The sequence below is a fragment of the Sinohyriopsis cumingii genome, chromosome 14 (assembly GCF_028554795.1).
Source record: "Sinohyriopsis cumingii isolate HCF-2022 chromosome 14, ASM2855479v2, whole genome shotgun sequence".
Taxonomy (NCBI): Eukaryota; Metazoa; Mollusca; class Bivalvia; order Unionida; family Unionidae; genus Sinohyriopsis; species Sinohyriopsis cumingii.
The window spans coordinates 48,145,512-48,167,705 of record NC_142974.1 but is presented as its reverse complement, the minus strand read 5'-3'; the positions used below and the strand labels follow the sequence as shown (position 1 = coordinate 48,167,705).

Below are 22,194 nucleotides of genomic sequence, written 5' to 3'. Positions count from 1 at the left end.
AACCTGAGTGAAACCCTAGAGACTAATCTTGAGGTCAAAGGGAATTAATGGTAATTGATATATGATCTCGCTGTAAACGAAACGAAGACAAGTTAGATATGGGGGGGCATGGGACTTCAAATTATATGTGTGTCATATCGAGACTGACAGTTTATACGTCAAGTTTGACAGAGAGGCAGATACACCACTCCGCCTCCAACTTGATCTTTGGATGTACTGTATCTCATATTGAAGGATAGCATACTTATCCCGATCGACTGGGACTACCTTGACCAGGGGAGAGTTGTAGAGGGAAGGGGATTGACCGAACAAAATCCGAAGTCCCTATTAACTGACCAGTGTGCGAGAAGAGGGAGATCCAGTGAGCAAGAAAATGTAGGAAACTGCCTCTCACATGTAGGCTTTTAGTAGACAGCGGGGGGTGGAGAGGGTGTTATGTCAATGTTTACGGTTTGGATGCAAGAAGAAGGATACAGTTTGTTTCTTTCCACCCTTCTAAGAATGCTACCTATATTGGTCATGCTCAGTTTTACTGACATTAGTTTGGGATCGGTATTGGGTGCTTTGTTTTGGAACAAAATATTTTCGAGTCAGTTGAGCATCTAATCTAACTGGCAGGGGCTGAGAAGGTCTAAATTTGTGTGTAGGAGGAGCGGAAATTTGGAGGAACAGTTCAGGAGATGTATTCGTCCAAAATGCAGCGGAGACCCAAATATGGCTGTCCGTCAAGCAAGAGAATTGTGTGGTTTAAGCTATGCCGACTGATGACATGCATCCAGTCGAATTATACCGAGATTGGCCGCTACTGAGTTTTAAGGACCAGACCGTTTTATCCAAGTTTGATTGATCGGCATGTACGACTAATTCCAATGAGGCCAAATCTAACATGGAGGACATTTTCAGGCATACCGCGGCTCTTCTTCCTCATTAGCTGCTTAGTATTTTGGAATATTCTCCCTAATATGTTACTAGAAGCAAGTGATAGGATGCGGGGCAAAATTGACCCAGATGTGAGGAATTGCGTCAACGTTTTCGACACCAGATAACACATCTGATCAAATGATGGCTTATAATTTCCTGTATTCTCTTTATCACCTGCAGTACTTGTACCTGGGGATTGCACCTATTTATTTTGGAAAGAGCTTTGACTTTATTAGAGTTCTGACACATTGAAGATATTCCATTGATTCGACACAAAAACAGAACACATTTTATCATTCGCCAATAGCGTTCATGGGCTCATGTGCAATGCTTACTAATAATTCAGCTCGAAACTATCTAAATAGCGTGACATATGGAAAATCTAAGCATAGCTATGAAGCAGTTCTGAATTAATGTCATTGATACAGACTACATAGTGAAATGACTAAGTGAGAAAGGTCAAAAACAAACTGACGCAAAATCATTTTTGTAAGTCTTTGGTTTGTCTATCGCTGTCTCTCCATAAACGAAAGTCATTATGCATTGTGAGCTAGTTCGACCGTTCCCGTGGCCTAGGGGTCAGGGCGACCTTTTCGGATGCAGCAGTTTGCCAATTCGATCCCTGGCCACGCTGAACCAAAAACGTATTAAAAATAATACTAGCAGCTGTCTCTATATGCATTTAATTGTTCGTGTTAGAATAGGTTAGTCTACTGTCCGTTTCATTGGAATGGGTTGGACATCATGTTGCTTGTCTGCGATACAGTGAAGGTGAACTCAACCTGGCCGGAAATATAATAACTAACATGAGAGAACCAAGTTAGGACGATGAAGCTCCAACGAGGAATCAAGTGGACAGGAAAGACTTCGCGAAAAGAACCTCATTAACAACAATCATCGAAGGATTGGTCGTATTCAGAACTGAATATAACGATCACGTGACCGAGTTTACAGATTTTCACAGACTCTTAGGTAGACACCTTAACATATTCTTTGGAAATCTTGCTGTCGTTGCCATTTGTATCACTGAAATTAGCACACGACTCAATGACATCGCCGAGAAAATGAAAAAGGTTACCGTCGTTGGTGTTCATACGACTCCGCCGACACAGTATAGTCTGGATCAAGAGCATGGTCACAACATAACAACTTCAAACATATCGCTAAGATCACCTGGGTGTACAGGCCCTCTGTGTTTATCACCGATAAGTTAAGGATATTTAAGACATGTATATTGCGTCATTCCAACGATAGATCTCACGTAACCGTGTCGGTCGTGTTAAATCAAAGTACCGAGGAAACATTAATAATGAAACCGGCAGATAAAGTCTTAACCGCAGCGACCTATTGGTGATGTCTGGAAATTGTCGTGAAAACACCTCATTTAGTAACTTAGTATATACCATAACGATCCCCCACCTCTCCATAGTCCTATGCTTTAACTAAGTGTGTGCATTAAAGTCAACGGTAAGAGAAATCATCGACAGGCAGATGATAAAGCGAAACAAATAAAAAATAACGCAGATAGGAAGGGAGGAGTGATTCGGGAAGTCAAAATGAACTATAACACGTTCAGTAGCTAAAAAAAATGTTCTCCGCTACTTTAGATCATGTTTGAGCAATTACGCTTAAGACCAAAAATGTAAGAAAATGATGCACATTGTCATGGAAATAAAACAAAAGTGTTGATGAGGTCATTTGGGTTTAGACATTTTTCTGTCAAAGAGAGCTAAAACTAACCTTTCTCTGTCAGTACAATATCATTCTCTCAAATCCATATTGATCCTATTTTGTATTTTCTTTGAAATTTTCAACTTATGCAGTATTTAATTAATTTAATTTTGATAATGAAATGACCACATACTAGACAAGACTTTCATGTTTCACATTTAATTACACTATAACATATTAGACGATTCTTAACCAGTTATTGATAGATACAACACGTTAGATTTTTAAAAAAAAACTTGGATGAAATTAATTGCTTTATAAAGTACTAGCATGAGCATTTCAGGCACAGTTGAAATGATCATTGAGTGTGCCTTATTATTATTGTCCTGGTAACAAACCTTGGCAAAGTAAGTTATTTTGTAAATCATCGAAATAAACCAGTCTTCAAAGACTACCTATTTTGCCCCAAAATGATGTTCGGCGAAGTTATGTGGTCTCTCTGGACGGGTCTCAACACTTTATCATCACTGAATCTATTAATTAAGAATTTTATTTGTCATGAAAAAGTTTTACTGTATTAGTCGGGATCAATAATGAAATATTTCTGCCATAGCAATGTATTAGTACCTTTAAATATAAAATCAGATGAAATGTTAGAATCAGAGAGTGCCTATAATTTCCCCTCAAAGTAGTAGAATTTTGTCTCTTTGCTTATTTGGTGAGTAAAACTTGTTCCCTAGTAAATGTAAATGTGAGATCATGTAATATGCTATTGATTTTGTTGTTGTTTATAAGAAACACCCACAACAACAGCGATACCAATTCCAAACGCTGGTGATATCACGTGTGTTACTGATAACGTGCTGATAAAAATCATCGTTTCAGAGACCAGCGAAGTGTCCCCTTATATGAAATTGTTGATGACGATGATTCGTCTGCTATATTTTCTTTTTGTTTTTTTATGTACTCGGGGATGATTTCTTCCAGCGATGGCTTGAACCAGTGTATCCCCCAAGGGGTGTAAAATTGAGGTTAAAGAAAAAGCCTTGGTGTCAGAACTGGGGGTCCAATAAAAAATGTGAGGGTCAAAAATGTACTGACAAATTTTCATATGACTCGTACTTTTTCAGCTTGAAATAGGATATTGCAACTTGCACAACATACTCTCTCTCTCTCTCTCTCTCTCTCTCTCTCTCTCTCTCTCTCTCTCTCTCTCTCTCTCTCTCTCTCTCTCTCTGAACATACAAATAAATCAACATGCACAATTAACAAACAAATGCATTGTCCATTCAAAGAATAATTTTATTAGTTCATTTTTCTGTTAAAGTCGTACTTTTAATAGTCTCCTTATAATCAATATGAAGCAATATTATAGCCCAACACAGCACATGCAAGCCAATACAAAAAGCAAAATAAATCTTTTAAACAAAATGGTAATCAAATTACTGCCTTTCATAAAATGTCTACTGTCATAGGTTTCATTTTACTTCGTCCTAGAACATAATTATCCAAATATCAAGGAGGATAATGATTCATCTTCTTTCTAATAAGTTACACTTGAACTTTAAGATCTATCTTTTATTGCAGCAAAGTTAAAAACCAACAAAATCTGTAATGACCCGCTGACTTTGAAATCCAAATAACGCATTTGTCTCTCAAGTTTATTGATTTATTTGTTGTGAAAGAATGTCTTGGGTTATAATGTGTTCTCCAGATCTCTTGTGGCGAACGAGAGGAGATTTTTAAAAATTCTAAAACACTGTCATGAAGGGATTATCCACTTTTGCAGTCTTCGCAATCACGCGATCATAAGTCACACCGGTAATCCTAATGTATGAATACCTTATTCCAGTCCAGGGCATTATTTTCCCATTTTTTCATTAAAGTTAGATCCACAGTTACTCTTTTGTGTTCTTCTTCTTTCATTTTCTTCGCTAATGATCTTTAGTGTACGACGTTTTAATCTGGAGATCACTTTCTAGTGCAACATGCATTGAGATTAAACATCTAGATGACAGCTTGCTGAGCTCGATGGAAATTGCGTGAGAGCTCGCGAGATTAGGCGAAGCTACTCCGTCGTAACATTGCCTATGCTGGTCTGGTTCATTGTTTTTAATGTTCCCTGCGTTGCATTCTGTTATACGAATAGAGGAGCGCAAGGCAAGGAACAAACAAAGCGGGGAACCAGTCAATGCATATGCTCGAAGTATATAAGATGCCATCCATCGTCCAATGCATTGGGTATTAAATAAATCCTGATCACATTATGAAAATCCTTTGCGTCAAATAAAACGTCCGGCAACAAAATGTGTGCGTCAATTTTCTCCAACGTGCGTCCCTGACGCACAAATGTGCGTAAAGGGAAACACTGGCTTTAACGCACAAGCTTGGTTATACCAAAATTACTGTGTCGGATTGATTATAGTATATAGTAATTTACCAAATTAAGTGTTTTCACGACGAATTTCAGACACCAAGAATACGTTGCCGCGGTTAAGACTTTATCTGCATGTTTCAGTATGTTTTTCCTAAGTTCTTTGATTCAACACGACCGACAAGGTTACGGGAAATATATGGTTAGAATAACTCCATATATGCGTCGTACATATTCTAAATTAATTTATCGCTAAACATAGAGTGTTGTACGCCTATTGTCGTCATTGATATGTTTAAAAAGATTGTTTTCTTGTGACCATGTAGCTGATCCAGAAGCTAATGTGTAAACCGCGTTGATGGGCTGGTCGTATGAACAACACCAGCGGTAACATTTTCTATTGTTTGGCGATGTCATCGAGTCATGTGCGAATTTGAGCGAGAGTGATGTCGTCGACCGCAAAATTTCCAAATAATCCATTAAAGTGTCTACATATGAATCTGAGAAAATGTGTAAACTCGTTCACGTGATTGTTATATTCAGCTCCGAACACGACTAATCCATCATTTGGTTGTTCGGAACGACGTCCTTTTCGGGACGCCCTTATTGTCAGCTTATTTCTTCGTTGCAGTGTCGTCAGCCCGATCTTAGTTTTTACAAGTTAGCTACTGTATTTCCTCCCGAGTTAACCAGTCATTGTATCTGCGGCGTTAGCAACACGTCTACTAAGATTACTCTAGATAATCGTGAGTGATACACCTGAGCGATCGATTCTTCTGCCGCCGGTTACTACCACGTTTTTGTTGTTGGTCGTACCTGACACTCACAGGATATTATCGATTCATTTGAAATTAATCGTCCTGAGACGTCCATACCGATCCTGAAATATAAAAATCACATCCGGATGAGTCCCTGCGACACGCAAAAGATCAGCAAGTTCCTTTCGTGTTGCTTGCGTTAACAGATCAATGTTAACTGGGCCTTGCCGCTATCATATCTTCCGTAATATCTTCCATTATAAACCATTGACCTGTTTAAAACGATGCCTTCTGCAGGTATACTCGTTTTCAAATGTTGGCAATAACATAAGTACGGCAAAAATGTATAGACTTCATATTGGTGGATCCTTATTGTCTTTGTTGGTAACGTTGAATATCTGGTTGGTGTGTCACCGACGAATCCACGATACTGTACAAAATATATAGATTCTGACTGACAGTACGAAATAAACAAATCTTCGTGGGTCAGCCGCGTAATCATCCAAGTGAGTAACTAGATCAGAACGGCCGTCGAGATTAGTGATACCAGTTTCAACTAGATTTGGGTTTTCTGGTAACTAATCACGAACGAAAATACCTATGATGCTTTTCATGTTTAATCGCCAAGCATCATAGAGAGAATCAAAATTGGACATGGGGATCTTTGCCGAAGTTTCCGCTTCTTAAACCTAGACCGTTCTAAGTTCCTGGTTATCTTAGACCCCGTCCCTTCTTTTGAGGTCTTAAATCCTTGACCGCTTGCATTTTCTCAGTGTCTTGCCGATCACGTTGTCTACGGGCGTATCAATGATTATCATTGGTCCAGAAACGCCTTCAAATAACATTGTTTAGTCCAATATTACCAGTGTGGTTGATTTATAACTATAAAACATCATATAGCAGTGCACTAACTAGAGGTCGAAAATGTATGTTAACGACAGCATGCAAACATACATTCATGCATACTAAAGCAAAAATGTCTTTTGAAAACACAACGAAAATGAGCATTAATTCTGTTCCTAACTTATTATTTTGATCTGTTTGCACTATACTCGTTTATTCTTTCTGAAGGTAAAAATTAAGACAGTGAAATGTTTGAGAACTATTGCTTATGCATAGACATATATACATGCATACATGCATACATACTTAGATACATGCATGCACACATACATACATACATACATACATACATACATTCATACATTCATACATTAATACATACATATATCCATTCATCATATCATGCGTCCATCTATCGAACGATCTAACCTTCCATTAATAAATTCGTCCATCCATACTCAATGCATACATACACACATTGATACATTAATACATACATACATACATACATATATGCATACATATATACATACATACATATATACCTTCATATATACATACATACATACATACATACATACATACATACATACATGCATGCATTCTAACATACATGCATACATACATATATACATAAATACATACATATATACATAAATACATGCATTTATACAAACAAACATACATACAACCGTAAAAACATACATACATACATACATACATTCATATATACTTACATACATACATACATACATACATACATACATTCATACATACATACATGCATGCAAGCATGCATGCATACATAAATACATACATACATACATACATACATACATACATACATACATACATACATACATACATACATACATACATACATACATACATACATACGTGCATGCATGCAAACATACATTCATGCATACTAAAGCAAAAATGTCTTTTCAAAACACAACGAAAATGAGCGTTAATTCTGTTCCTAAGTTATTATTTTGATCTGTTTTCACTAAACTCGTTTATTCTTTCTGAAGGTAAAAATTAAGACAGTGAAATGTTTGAGAACTATTGCTTATGCATAGACATATATACATGCATACATGCATACATACTTAGATACATGCATGCACACATACATACATACATACATACATACATTCATACATTCATACATTAATACATACATATATCCATTCATCATATCATGCGTCCATCTATCGAACGATCTAACCTTCCATTAATAAATTCGTCCATCCATACTCAATGCATACATACACACATTGATACATTAATACATACATACATACATACATATATGCATACATATATACATACATACATACATACATATATACCTTCATATATACATACATACATACATACATACATACATACATACATACATACATACATGCATGCATTCTAACATACATGCATACATACATATATACATAAATACATACATATATACATAAATACATGCATTTATACAAACAAACATACATACAACCGTAAAAACATACATACATACATACATACATTCATATATACATACATACATACATACATACATACATACATTCATACATACATACATGCATGCAAGCATGCATGCATACATAAATACATACATACATACATACATACATACATACATACATACATACATACATACATACGTGCATGCATGCAAACATACATTCATGCATACTAAAGCAAAAATGTCTTTTCAAAACACAACGAAAATGAGCGTTAATTCTGTTCCTAAGTTATTATTTTGATCTGTTTTCACTAAACTCGTTTATTCTTTATGAAGATAAAAATTAAGATAGTGAAATGTTTGAGAACTATTGGTTATGCATAGATGTGTCTACTATTCCATCCCAAATTCTTCCTATTGCTTGTTAGTGTTGAAATACCTTTACAAATATATTGCTTTCCTGCCTCTATAGTCGAAAATGAAAACCTAATGTCTCACTTGACGCTGATATTCCTCGATGGTTTTGCTTTTCTTATAAAGTCTTAGTATTTATTATTATAGTCTTGTAATCTTTACATTTCCCTAAATTTGAAGATTATCTGGTGATTAATGTATCCCCATCTATACTGTGTAATGTTAGAAGTTTTTTTTATATAGGATTTACGATACTAGAGGGAATCCTATCCTTGCAGTAATGGTTAAGTGAAGTTCGCTGCTATATATGTTCTTTATTTTATATTTAAATACCGTGACTATTGGAAACAACGTGTTACATATTCAACGTGTTGAAAGATATACTAAACATTTGTATTGTGGCTTAGGCAACAACCTAAGTGTTCGATGAAAACAAAAAATTATGAAACACTTAACAGTTTTTGAATCGGAAATATGATATCGATTATGAAGAAAATCATATCGTTCTTCATTGATAATAAAATATTAAACAATCTGACATATGTACTTAGGGAATAGTACTCGACTTATCTGAGTCGAGGATGAAGCCTTTCTGAAACTAAAACGAATTCATATGATTCCTAACTTGACAACTCTGTTCATAGCGGCCAGGAACTCTTGTTTTTGAAGATCATTGCCATGGGCAACAACAATTTATAATAGTGTTTTAGATATAAACACATTAATGCATATTATTAACAAAATGTTTTGTTACATCCAGTTTTTGTTTATATAGTAAAACTATGTTTATAGAAACGATGGAACGGTTTTGAGGTTCTATTATCTTTCCACTATAAGAAATAGTAGGTTCGAAAAGAAAATAAATCAAATAAAGTCAGTATTTTTTCCAAAGGGTGCTAACTTGCTTTATGTTTAATCATCAACTCTTTTTACCTTGCACGTGTTCACTTGAGAGCCGAAAAACATAACGGTGGAATATGCCTGGAGAAATCTGTAGTCCCAAATGTCACCAATTCATACAATGAGATGCCAAAACTGATTGCACCAGCAGAACGAATTTCATGTGCAATGATATCCTTTATCGTGTTTTGTTTTCAAGTACTTTGCCATTCATACTGTAATGTTATGTTGCATGGGACTTCGTTATTTTCGTCTTTAGACAATGTTGTAGATAATAGATAGCTATGTATATAGATTGACAGATACATAGATATATGGATCGAAAGATATAGATATATATGAAAAGTTAGATAGATATATAGATAGATAGATAGATACATAGATAGATACATAGAGATAGATAGATAGATAGATAGATAGATAGATAGATAGATAGATAGATATACAGATAGATAGATGGATGGAAGGATGGATGGATGGATAGATAGATAGATAGATAGATATATAGATAGATAGATGGATAGATAGAGAGATAGATAGATAGTTGGATGGATGGATGGATGGATATATATATATATATATATATATATATATATATATATATATATATATATATATATATATATATATATATAGTTACATAGATAGATAGATAGAGAGATAGATAAATAGATAAATAGATATTTAGATGTGTGATGCGATGTGATTTTGATTTTTAACGTAGCTTTAACAATTTTTCAGTCATATCGCTACGATGTATGCAATGTGGAAGTTTATAGTGATGTCTAGCACTGTGGCATCATGCCGCAGACATGTAGCATGATGTCCCACCCAGTCACATTATCCTGATACCAGGCCGACCAGTCCTAACACTAACCTCTTAATGCTGAATGCCAAGCGAGGCAGCTGTTAGTACCATTTTTTAAGTCTCTGGTATGACTAGGCCGTGGATCGAACCCACGACCTCCCGCATCCGATATCTAGATAGATAGATGGATAAATAGATAGATAGATAGTTAGATAGATAGATATATAGAAAAAATAGATTGATAAATAGATAGATATATAGTTAGATAGATAGTTGAAGTTGCATTGAAAATCTGTATGCATTGGACAATTATAAATAAATGAGCGGCATAAGAGAGAATATTTTCATGGTTAGCTTTATTGCAATGTTATTCTCATAACTGATAAATCAATAGATATGTTTCTCGGGCGTATTCGTTGTCAAAGCAGGGAGTCAATGTTGTCATCAGCGTGCAGGAAGGTAACATACGTCTTTTCTGTCAGCCATATTTTCACCATATACAACACCACTTTCCTTCTTTCTCTAGTTCCTTTTTCACAGCTGTGTCTGGGATAGGAAATAATGTAACATTAATCCGGTATCACCCACAGTATAGTATCATCACTATGCATGTGTTCTATGAATTCGTTAACTTCAAACGTCTTAAACAAACTCCACGTATACATTTACGTTAACATTATTAAGATAGGTTAATCGTGGATATAAGTCTGCTGCATAGAAATGAAAATTTAAAAAGATGCGCCTCTTACATTTCTCTCGGCACTAGAACTCTATCCCTCCTGTATCAACTTAACGGTGAGCGTATACAATATTGTATAGATATCAGGGCATTTGAAATTACGCAGCTGAGCTTGAATTTAGAGAAGATACATATTACAGTAAATGTCAGACCTCAGTGTCGACTGATAATATAGATCCGACAATTCCCATACAGAAGCAACGAAGCAATGCATCTATTAAGACCGTTCTACAGTGACCAGCAATATGAATTTATGAGCGTTAATAGGGAAACATGGACACATGACTAGTACCATTCATGATTTCATGCATTTCTCTGAATTTATATACGTTTTATAAAAATATCAAGATCTTCAAAGTAATTATATTTCATAAAAGTAAACATGTTTATCATTTGTTCTCTTAGGTAAAGTAATAGTTTAAAGAATATAATGTAATTCTTCGTCGCCTTCATCCAGCTACTTGCCGGCACAATCTAGTACATTTCTTCCTGTTTATTACTCTAGCCCCAAAATCAAAACCAATTGTAAAAATTGTTCAAACAGAATGTGTTGGTTCTGTTACCAAGGACTAGTCACCAAATCATTCGCACTTTCATTTTCCTGATAAGGAACTTCTAGCTACTCAGTTTTCTATTTTGAATTTGTTTTGCCAGTATGTATCTATGTATGTATGTATGTATGTATGTATGTATGTATGTTTGTTTGCATGTATACATGTATGTATGTATGCATGAATGAACGTAACTGTGTATGTTTTTATGTATGTATTCATCTATTCATGAATACTTTCGGATGAATGTGTGTATATGCTCATGCATATATGTACGTATTTATACATGTCTGCATGCAGGTTTCCCTGAATAGATTGAAGATTGTATGTATATATGTATGTATGCTTGTACGTATGTATTTATGTGTATTTTATATGTTTGCATTTAGATATATGAGGGTATGTATACAACTATATATATATAGATATATATATATGTATATATATATATATATATATATATATATATATATATATATATATATATATATATATATATATATATATATATATATATATATATATATATATATATATATATATTTGTATATATATTAAGATATATATATATATATATATATATATATATATATATATATATATATATATATATATATATATATATATATATATATATATATATATATATATACATATATATATATATATCATTCCATATATATATATTTATATATGGATTCATTCACGGACGCAAACAGCAATGTACGTACCTTCTTAATTGTATGCAAGTATATAGTAGTTAACTTGAGACATAGGAACACATAACGTAAATGTTGTTTTTATTTTTCACCATTTTTAATCTCCGTGAAGTATCATTTACGATCATTAATTGGATAACTTTATTTTCTGCAGAATTATCATATTTTCATTATTAGCTCTCCAATATTTCGTTATAGTCGTCACGTTGTTATATTTCTTGATCATGTTCTTTATACTCATTACCGTTAACAGATCATTAACGTAAAAGATACGAGTGCATGTAGATGCATCATGAATTTTATCATTAGAAATACGCGGAATAGTATAATATATGTATAAATAATCTTACACTCGTCGGCAAACTTCTTTTCTGCTTGTATGTCTCTTTCTTCTGCATAGGGAACATCCTGTAATTTGCAATGGTATAGAAGCTTAAAAGCCAATCAACGGAAAACACATTTTCAAAAACTGAGCGATTATATAAATATATATAACAACATTAACAAAACAAGCAATCATTAATACTGCATCTTCTGTTGTTAGTGCCATCATCGAAAATCTAAGATTAACAATGACACAATGTACAATGTATGTTGCTGGTGCTGATAACACCGCTAGGATCCTACCATTGATTTATATTCTGCTTTGCCATATGGTGACGCAGTAAAACCATTACTTGATATTCTATATTTGTGAGAGTTTACATGTTTCTATGTTTTAATACGACACACATTCTAGAACGATGATGAAACAATGTGTCCAACCTAATGTGATCGTGATGATTGAAAATAATAAACAGTGCATGCGTGCTTTTAATACCTCAATCACTTCCTTCATGGGTTGGTTCATCTCGTTGATCCTCTTTTCCATGTTATTTTGGACATCTATTTTATCACTACGTATTGTGCCACACATAACCAATGGCAGCAGGACGAAGATGAGGACGATAGAGACAGAAAGAATGTCACGTGTCATCTACGATGAAAATATAGAATTACTTCATACATAAGAAGGCAACAAATGGATGAACACAGTTAAGAGAATTGTCAGATTATACCTTGAATAAGTTACGTTGATTTATTTGAATCAATTTTCTGTTCCTCACCCTACCGAAGCGAAGTTACAAATCATTGATCCATTTCCGTTCCACATGTATCACTTGAGACAAGATAATCGAAAACGCCAAGGTTAAATTAGTAAAACTGTTATCCCACCATATTTTCAAACATAACCAAATGGAGTGAAATGATGTTGTCATTATAGCTGATACCTTGATCAAACAAATTTAGTGGACATTTTTTAAACGAGAACTATACTATACTTTCTTACGTAATGTTTGGTATCACTGTCTCAGTTAACATCACGAATGGAAATCATTCTTAAATCCATTATTTTGAAACTCAGCGTTTTGATACAGGTTTTAAATTATATTCATTTTAAATTATATTCATTTTAATGTTGATTTGTGTATTCGAATAATTATTTACTTACGTCATTTGATGATATGTTCTTAAATTAGGACCTGTATACACTCCAATTATCGCTTTCAATTTTAAAAATAACTAACCAAATTATATATAGGGCATTGTGAATGAAATAAAGTCTAAGATACATAGGGAGAGGATGAAATGTGGATTTTGTATATTTCTTTATGTTGCTATTGAAATATATTTTCCGCAAAAACTTTTACAGTGTTATTTACATGTTCTAAGAGACTGATACACATTCAAACATTTGCTAAAAATATTATTTTGAAAACTAAACTAATCCAGACACTGTCTCATCTCCAGAAACCTGTTTGACGGTGTATAAATCATATCCAGCTACTTGAACATATAATAATATTTACCGTCACATAATATACCATTGTATCATGCAATCCTTGCATGTGTAAATCACGAATGTACTGCGTTTTCATACCGCTTGGTTCTCCTACGCATGATGCAATGGCCAAGACTAGTTAAACACTATGAATTTGCATATGTGCTGCACACGCTAAGATACTGCCTTCACTAATGTATTGAGTTTCATGTGTCTATTTCGATAATTGTGTTTAAGTAGGAAAGAAAAAAACTAACACCGGAATCAAATAAGATTATGTACTAGTTCATCCTTAGTAATGCATTTGATATTAAACTTGTTGAGGTAGAAAATGGTTCAATGAAAGCCTAAACATTTGTAGTCTGAGAATAACTGCTGCAAAATGGTAATTATCAGCATATTAAATGTACTGAAGGGATAGTCAGATTAGACAAAAAGTAGATTGTTCTCACCTTAAAAACGATTACGTTTGCAGTTTCACGGAACAGACTATTTCTTCTAAGCAAAAGACGTCTTTGTGACAATTGGTCTAAATTAGACTTATATAGAGACTTTACTTCCTTAATGGGAGTGTATATACTCTTCTGACCAGTAATATACTTTTAGACCACACCCAGGTAGAGACCAAAGTATGAGACTGACAGCCAATAGTTTCCTTAATGATAGGTGAGAATGAAAAGAAATTTCGAACAAATACCTTTATTATCAAAACAATGTCAAGAATTATACATTTTTTCTTACCTAGAACAATGTAAAAACGTAAAAGAACCGTAGTTTAGTTAAATCACAAATACTTTTAAACATTAGGTCACCATTTATAATGACAAAAATTGTTAGACAAACTTCAGTGTTGTTTTTATTAAAGTCACACTAAGGGTTGATGTGCATGACTCTTGAATAAAATATGAAACCAGTGACAGAAAGGATAATGGTGTGCTAACAATATTCCAAATAATCACAATACTATAATTCAAGATATTCTTGTCTATCTATCTGATTATTTATCTATCTATCTATCTACATATCTATCTATCTATATATCTATATGTCAATCTATATATATATATATATCTATATATATATATTTATATATCATTATATCCATTCATTCATTTGTCTATATATTTATCTATCTATAGATACACACACACACACACATATATATATATTGCATAAGAAACAGTCAATACGCCGTTTTTCTTCCTTTGCGATATTTTTGCATTTTTAATTTTGTGTAATTTTAAGCGTTTTGTCTATTAAATTTCATTTATATTGCTGTTTTCCACTTTTGAAGTTGAATAACGGGGCCTATATCATGGCAGCGAGTGTTATCTCTTACTACAATGTTTTTCACAGAAATGTTTGGACCAGTATGAGAAATATTAAAGTTTACTTAACAAATGTGTCGAGGAATTGACTGGTAAAACAAAACCGATTTTATATTTGACTTTTGTCTCTGTAGGCATGCATTTGATAGTAAAACCTTCGTTTATATTTTGTTCATTTCTGAAGTGACATCCAACCATGATGCTATCCGAGCTTCATTGGCTATTGGTATTCATTACGCAATTTTGAAAAAAAAAAAAATATATATATATATATACATATATATATATATATATATATATATATATATATATATATATATATATATATATATATATATATATATATATATATATATATATATATATATATATATATATATATATATATATATTGGAGGTCCAGAAGGATTTTGATATAGAACAATACACACATCCGAAAATATATATGATGAGAAGCCTGAATGACAAAGAAGCACATACAGAAAGAAAAACATAACATGGAAGCATTGTTCCTAATTGATCGAGAACTGGGTTTAGTTTCATAAGATACGTTAATATAAAAAAGTGTAGTGAAGATTTTGGATCACCTAATCGCTAGTTACAAATTGTCTGGGTACACTCTTTTAGTACAGTTAATGACGTTGACATGATGCTGGCGTGATTGCAGCTACAATGACGAAGTGCTAATTGGCCAACAGTCTTTTGCGTAACCCTAGTTGGCAGTATATTTTATTTGGGATATTCAGTGCACTTTCGAAATAGCATGACCAGATCAATAACTGATGTTAGATATGCCAAAAGGACATCTCATGTCCCATTATGGCAATTGGCTACAGAACCAAACAATCACCGTAAATGCGTACACCTACAACGGTAGAAGCTATTTTTTTTATTTGTGTTAGTGGGCGACTTTGTCAAACCGTATAATCTCTGCAACTTTTGGTATGACGTAAACTAACATAATTTGTACGAATATTTATTACTTGTTAGCACACAACGGCTTTAGATTGGAAGCCAGTACACGCATGACAACTATCCTCTATCTACCCAATCCACGATCAAAGAAAATGTATTATAGGGGTACTTTTAGAGTAACTAAAATGACATATATATACAAAGATCCTAGCTGTACAATATTTGCATCTTGTAACGGTAAATACGCCTTAAGATTTCCTATGTGTAGAGGCTGAAGAAAGGCACAGATTATTCATAAGTCATTAGCGGGTAGTAAACCATGTAGACTAAAATCGCACAACACTTAACACTTATGTCTATGGACTGTGATATTTAATCGTTTTGGATCGTCGGATTACATCTTTGGGCTACGTTTAATCAATGTGGGACTCAAAATGGAAATGCCATCGTGAATGAAAAGCAAATGTTGACTATGCACAATACCTTATTGTACGCAACAATATAGTAGCCAAACTGTGTAGATGGCTTGCACTTTGACAGAGGATAATCTCAACTTATAATGGGCAGAATGAATCAAATTTAGGGCAGCATATACAAACAATGGCTTCTGCACATTAGCATGATATTAACATCACAGACCCGTCGAAATATTGTGGATACCTTCTGCTGTTACAATACAGAAACACGTCTAGCACTAACGATTTATACAAACGATATACAGGCAAGCCCTTTTTAACTGTACCTTTAACAACTAATGTTTCGTCAACCCTAATAATTTGTACAGTGCCTTGGCATGACATATATCAAAGAGGACTATTTCCTCAAGCTAAAATTTAGTTATTCCCACCTTGATTCGATTTAGATAATTACAGGTTTGAGAATGGAGAAACATCCTCAATCACCTTAAGCTATAAAACTATAATTCAAGGCTTGTGTTACTTCATGGCATTTAAGTATGATATTTAAATCGGCTATTATCTTATTTGCACACCCGTTTATATCAAATTAGTTTGCTCCGTTCCTCAAACATTACGATTAAATAAAATTAAATGACTGGATGAAAGACAAGTCTTAATTGATTTCCACTTCTCTAATGTCTCATGTCTACCTCAAATTTATATATAAATGTCCTAGGAGTGGATAATGTGATATTCCCCATATTTAGTTTTGTTATTTTCCCATGCAGATTATGATCTTAATCTTTTGGTTTAATGACATATTTCGTTTAAGTAATCAACAACGTTCTTGCACATGGACAACTATAACATTCGAGCATAATGTTTTCACCGATGGAAGTATGAACAAACAAAATGTGTCTGTTATAGTTTATCATCCCCAATCCTACGTTTTTTGCATAATGGACTTTCACTGAACTAGATCTTGCAGGAAAATATGTTCAGAGACATATAGCTTCAAAACCTTCTTGAAGGCAAAGGTAAAGCTGATTCACAGAACCATTAAGCGTATATTACGGTTTGCTTTCATCCAATATGATGGACATTAGCACTGGTTGATCCAAACACATTATTCTTGCTGACCTTAGAAAGTAAACGTTTTTAAGATGATAACCGAAATGGATAAAACAAAGCAATATAGACATAATTTGTGAATCATGGTAACATACATTTTACAAGATGCAGTTTCATTCACGAGTGAGCGTCCAAAGATAACTTAAAGTTAGTTTGTGACAAAACGTATCTATTTGATAGAAATTTAACATTAAAGTAGCTACGAAATATGCCCATTGCATAAAAATGATTTGCTGCTTGTATTGCAAGTCATTATATATTAAGTTGTAGTTGAAACGATTGCTGTAATTACGATTGATGTGTGGTACCCTTGAAGAGGATCGCTGTACTAAATGTGAAGACCTCAAACGTTAACAGTGTTTGCAATAAAGTAGTATTGAAATGTCCTCTTAATATTAGGGTTGTGTGGTTGGTACAAGACTGTAGAGAACAGCGGTAACTCCTTTAGATATGTAAAAATGAGGCATTAAACTATAGCAAACCAACCTGGTTCTTGCTAAGATACATGAGAATTGACGAAAAGAGAAAATGTAATTATTGTCAATCATAAAAAAAAAATTGTACAACGTATATGAACAGCATCTGAGCCTAAACAACACTGACAATTCATTATTTGGCAATCAGCTGTATAACATAACAAGGAACATTTAATTATAAATCCGTGTCATGGAGCATAACACATTTGTTTTCTACTATATGGGTGATTTTGCTTATAACATTTCTCAACAATGCGTCATGACAATACTGACAGTAATAATAATATTAATACTGTTCCGGTGGCCTAGTGGTTAGAGTGTCCGCCTCGGAAGCCGGAGGTCGTGGGTTCAATCCCCGGCCGAGTCATACCAATGACTTACAAAAATGGTACTAACATCTGCCTGGCTTGGCGCTCAGCATTAAGAGGTTAGTGTTAGGACTGGTCGGCATGGTGTCAGGATAATGTGACTGGGAGGGGCATCATGTTACATGTCTTCGGCATGATGTCCCAGTGCTAGACATCACTAGAAACTGTCACACTGCAGATATCTTAGCGATATGACTGAAAAGTTGTTAAAGCTAAGTTAAAAATCCAAATCACACATACACACACAACTATTAATAATAGTAATGCCAATAATAATAATAATAATATAAGTAAGCACTGTTGAAAGAGCGAGAGGTAATAAATTGGAGTATTTAATTCCATAAAAGTTATCGTGAAAGTTCAAAAAGTTCTTATCTGTAAACAATCATAATGATATTTACACACAGCGGTTAATGTGTGTGTATATATATATATATAGGTGTGTGTGTGTGTGTGCGTTTTAGTAGAATGTAAATATCCATATTTTCATGGCGGTGTGGTTGTGAGTCTTTTATGTAATGTGACTGGGTAAGTATTCTCGGAGAACCATTATTTTGGAATATACATTTGCTTTCTCGTTCGAAATCATTCCCGAACCATATTACCTAAGGAGAAAAAGTGATCAAAGTAGGGGATGCTTTAGTACCCAACCTTTAACTCGGGTATCTTTATGGATAGTTTAATTCCGAAGTTGAAATATAATACATTCTCCTAATTAAACGAGAAACACAGCTCGGAATTCCCATGACGTGGAACTCGTTCCGTCGGTTGAGAGATGATGTTGAAATCGTTCTTACAAAAGTTCGTCTGGAAACAGGCTGTGGTGATTGATCTTTTCGTGTCTGGCGGGATTTGATTTGGATTGGTGCGAACTTTTTCTCCTCAAATAGCCGGCTTAAAAAGTCTCCAAGATTATGGATTGTGGCACTGAAGGGCACGATGTGATGGATCTGACAGGAACCTGTAAAGACGCGTCACTTCCATTCTTAATACTCCAGGGTTTATGACATTCTTGCTGTGGAACTCCTTTTCACAAAAGACAGTCCGGACAGGGATACAACAACCTCGACTATGTTTGCATTGGATATACTAACTGGCTTGGATCTTCCTGGGTAAATCTATCACTAAATGGAGTAGGTCGGTGTCAAGACTTATCCTATTTAAGAGGGGAGATCAAAATATTTTGTAATTCTGACCTCGTAACTTTTGGAACTTTGTTATCAACACAGTATAAGGGTACACGAGAAACGTACACCCGTAACAACAGCGCATCCACAGCACAAGCTTCTGGGTATGTAACTAAATAAATACAGGTGGGTAACTAGTGATGTCACCTGTTTGCAAAAAGGTTGATCATCGGGCCACCCTAAAGTGCGCATACCCGAGTGAAGACCGATGGGTTGAGATAACCTCCCGTATCAAGGACGTGTTGATAATGGGATTGACGCACCAACGTAGAAACTGCCAAATCAAGACACACTGCATGGATGATTTGTTGCCCCCATTTTTTGAGGCGATAGATCGCTACTACCAAGCTGTCTGATATAACGAGCACCGTGTTGCACGAGAGTCAATTATCTCTGAAGTGAAAAGCCTTGCTAACAGCTTACATTTTCAAGGAAGAAACGTGCAGAAGCCGCTTCCCTGGCATTTATGTGCCCCCGACGGTAGTAAAGTTCGGCAGCTTGTGGGCATCACCAACAGCTACATTGGTGCATCCCTTATTCCCGCTTGGGACTTCTCCGACCGGATTCAGATTGTCTGCCAAATTGGGTTGCGCCACTGACGCAGAAAACTTCGAGTTTCGTCGTGCGTGAGCAGGAGGGTTTGATCGAGAGAAATGTAAAGGGTATGAGCAAATGAATGACATCTGCAAGGAGCTCATACTAAGGCGTCCTAGTGGGATTAGGTCAGATGTAACATTGAATAAACCGAATTGTTGCAATAACACTCTCGCTGAAATCCATGTCCTGTTCGCTATACACTCGATGAGTTCGAGAATTTGGTGAGGAGAAGAAGAGGAAGCCTTAGAAGGTTCCGGTTGGCTAAGACCTCCATACCCAGAACTACAAGTGCTGTATTTGAAGGAGGTCTGATTTTTCCCAGTTCACTAAAAATCCTAGAGGAGACAAAGAGAAACAAGATTGTCCCAGCCTTTTTAGCAGGATATAACTTAACATGTGTATCTGGAGGATGTTGTCCAGTTACGCTTCCGTCGATGTAGATGACGTCAACCAGAACTTGGACTCGACGTTATCGATAACCTGAGTGAAACCCTAGAGACTAATCTTGAGGTCAAAGGGAATTAATGGCAATTGATATATGATCTCGCTGTAAACGAAACGAGGACACGTTAGATATGGGGGGTGGGGCATGGGACTTCAAATTATATGTGTCATATCGAGACTGACAGTTTATGCGTCAAGTTTGACAGAGAGGCAGATACACCACTCCGCCTCCAACTTGATCTTTGGATGTACTGTATCTCATATTGAAGGATAGCATACATATCCCGATCGACTGGGACTACCTTGACCAGGGGAGAGTTGTAGAGGGAAGGGGATTGACCGAACAAAATCCGAAGTCCCTATTAACTGACCAGTGTGCGAGAAGAGGGAGATCCAGTGAGCAAGAAAATGTAGGAAACTGCCTCTCACATGTAGGCTTTTAGTAGACAGCGGCGTGTGGAGATGGTGTTATGTCAATGTTTACGGTTTGGATGCAAGAAGACGGATACAGTTTGTTTCTTTCCACCCTTCTAAGAATGCTACCTATATTGGTCATGCTCAGTTTTACTGACATTAGTTTGGGATCGGTATTGGGTGCTTTGTTTTGGAAAAAAATATTTTCGAGTCAATTGAGCATCTAATCTAACTGTTAGGGGCTGAGAAGGTCTAAATTCGTGTGCAGGAGGAGCGGAAATTTGGAGGAACAGTTCATGAGATGTATTCGTCCAAAATGCAGCAGAAACCCAAATATGGCTGTCCGTCAAGCAAGAGTATTGTGTGGTTTAAGCTATGCCGACTGATGACATGCATCCAGTCGAATTACACCATGATTGGCCGCTGCTGAGTTTTAAGGACCAGACCGTTTTATCCAAGTTTGATTGATCATCATGTAGGACTAATTCCAATGAGGCCAAATCTAACACGGAGGACATTTTCAGGCATACCGCGGCTCTTATTCCTCATTAGCTGCTTAGTATTTTGGAATATTCTCCCTAATATGTTACTAGAAGCAAGTGATAGGATGAGGGGCAAAATTGACCCAGATGTGAGGAATTGCGTCAACGTTTTCGACACCAGATAACACATCTGATCAAATGATGGCTTATAATTTCCTGTATTCTCTTTATCACCTGCAGTACTTGTACCTGGGGATTGCACCTATTTATTTTGGAAAGAGCTTTGACTTTATTAGAGTTCTGACACATTGAAGATATTCCATTGATTCGACACAAAAACAGAACACATTTTATCATTCGCCAATAGCGTTCATGGGCTCATGTGCAATGCTTACTAATAATTCAGCTCGAAACTATCTAAATAGCGTGACATATGGAAAATCTAAGCATAGCT

At 35.1% G+C, this 22,194-nt stretch overlaps 1 long non-coding RNA gene across 1 annotated transcript; it reads right to left on the bottom strand.

Moving 5' to 3' along the window:
• Positions 1-10,508: 10,508 nt before the first annotated feature.
• LOC149783721 (uncharacterized) lies at positions 10,509-14,532 on the bottom strand. Its single transcript, XR_016414059.1, has 4 exons — positions 14,453-14,532; positions 12,999-13,154; positions 12,529-12,586; positions 10,509-10,715 (listed from the first exon to the last, which is right to left on the bottom strand). It is a non-coding gene; the product is annotated as an uncharacterized LOC149783721 (long non-coding RNA).
• Positions 14,533-22,194: the final 7,662 nt, after the last annotated feature.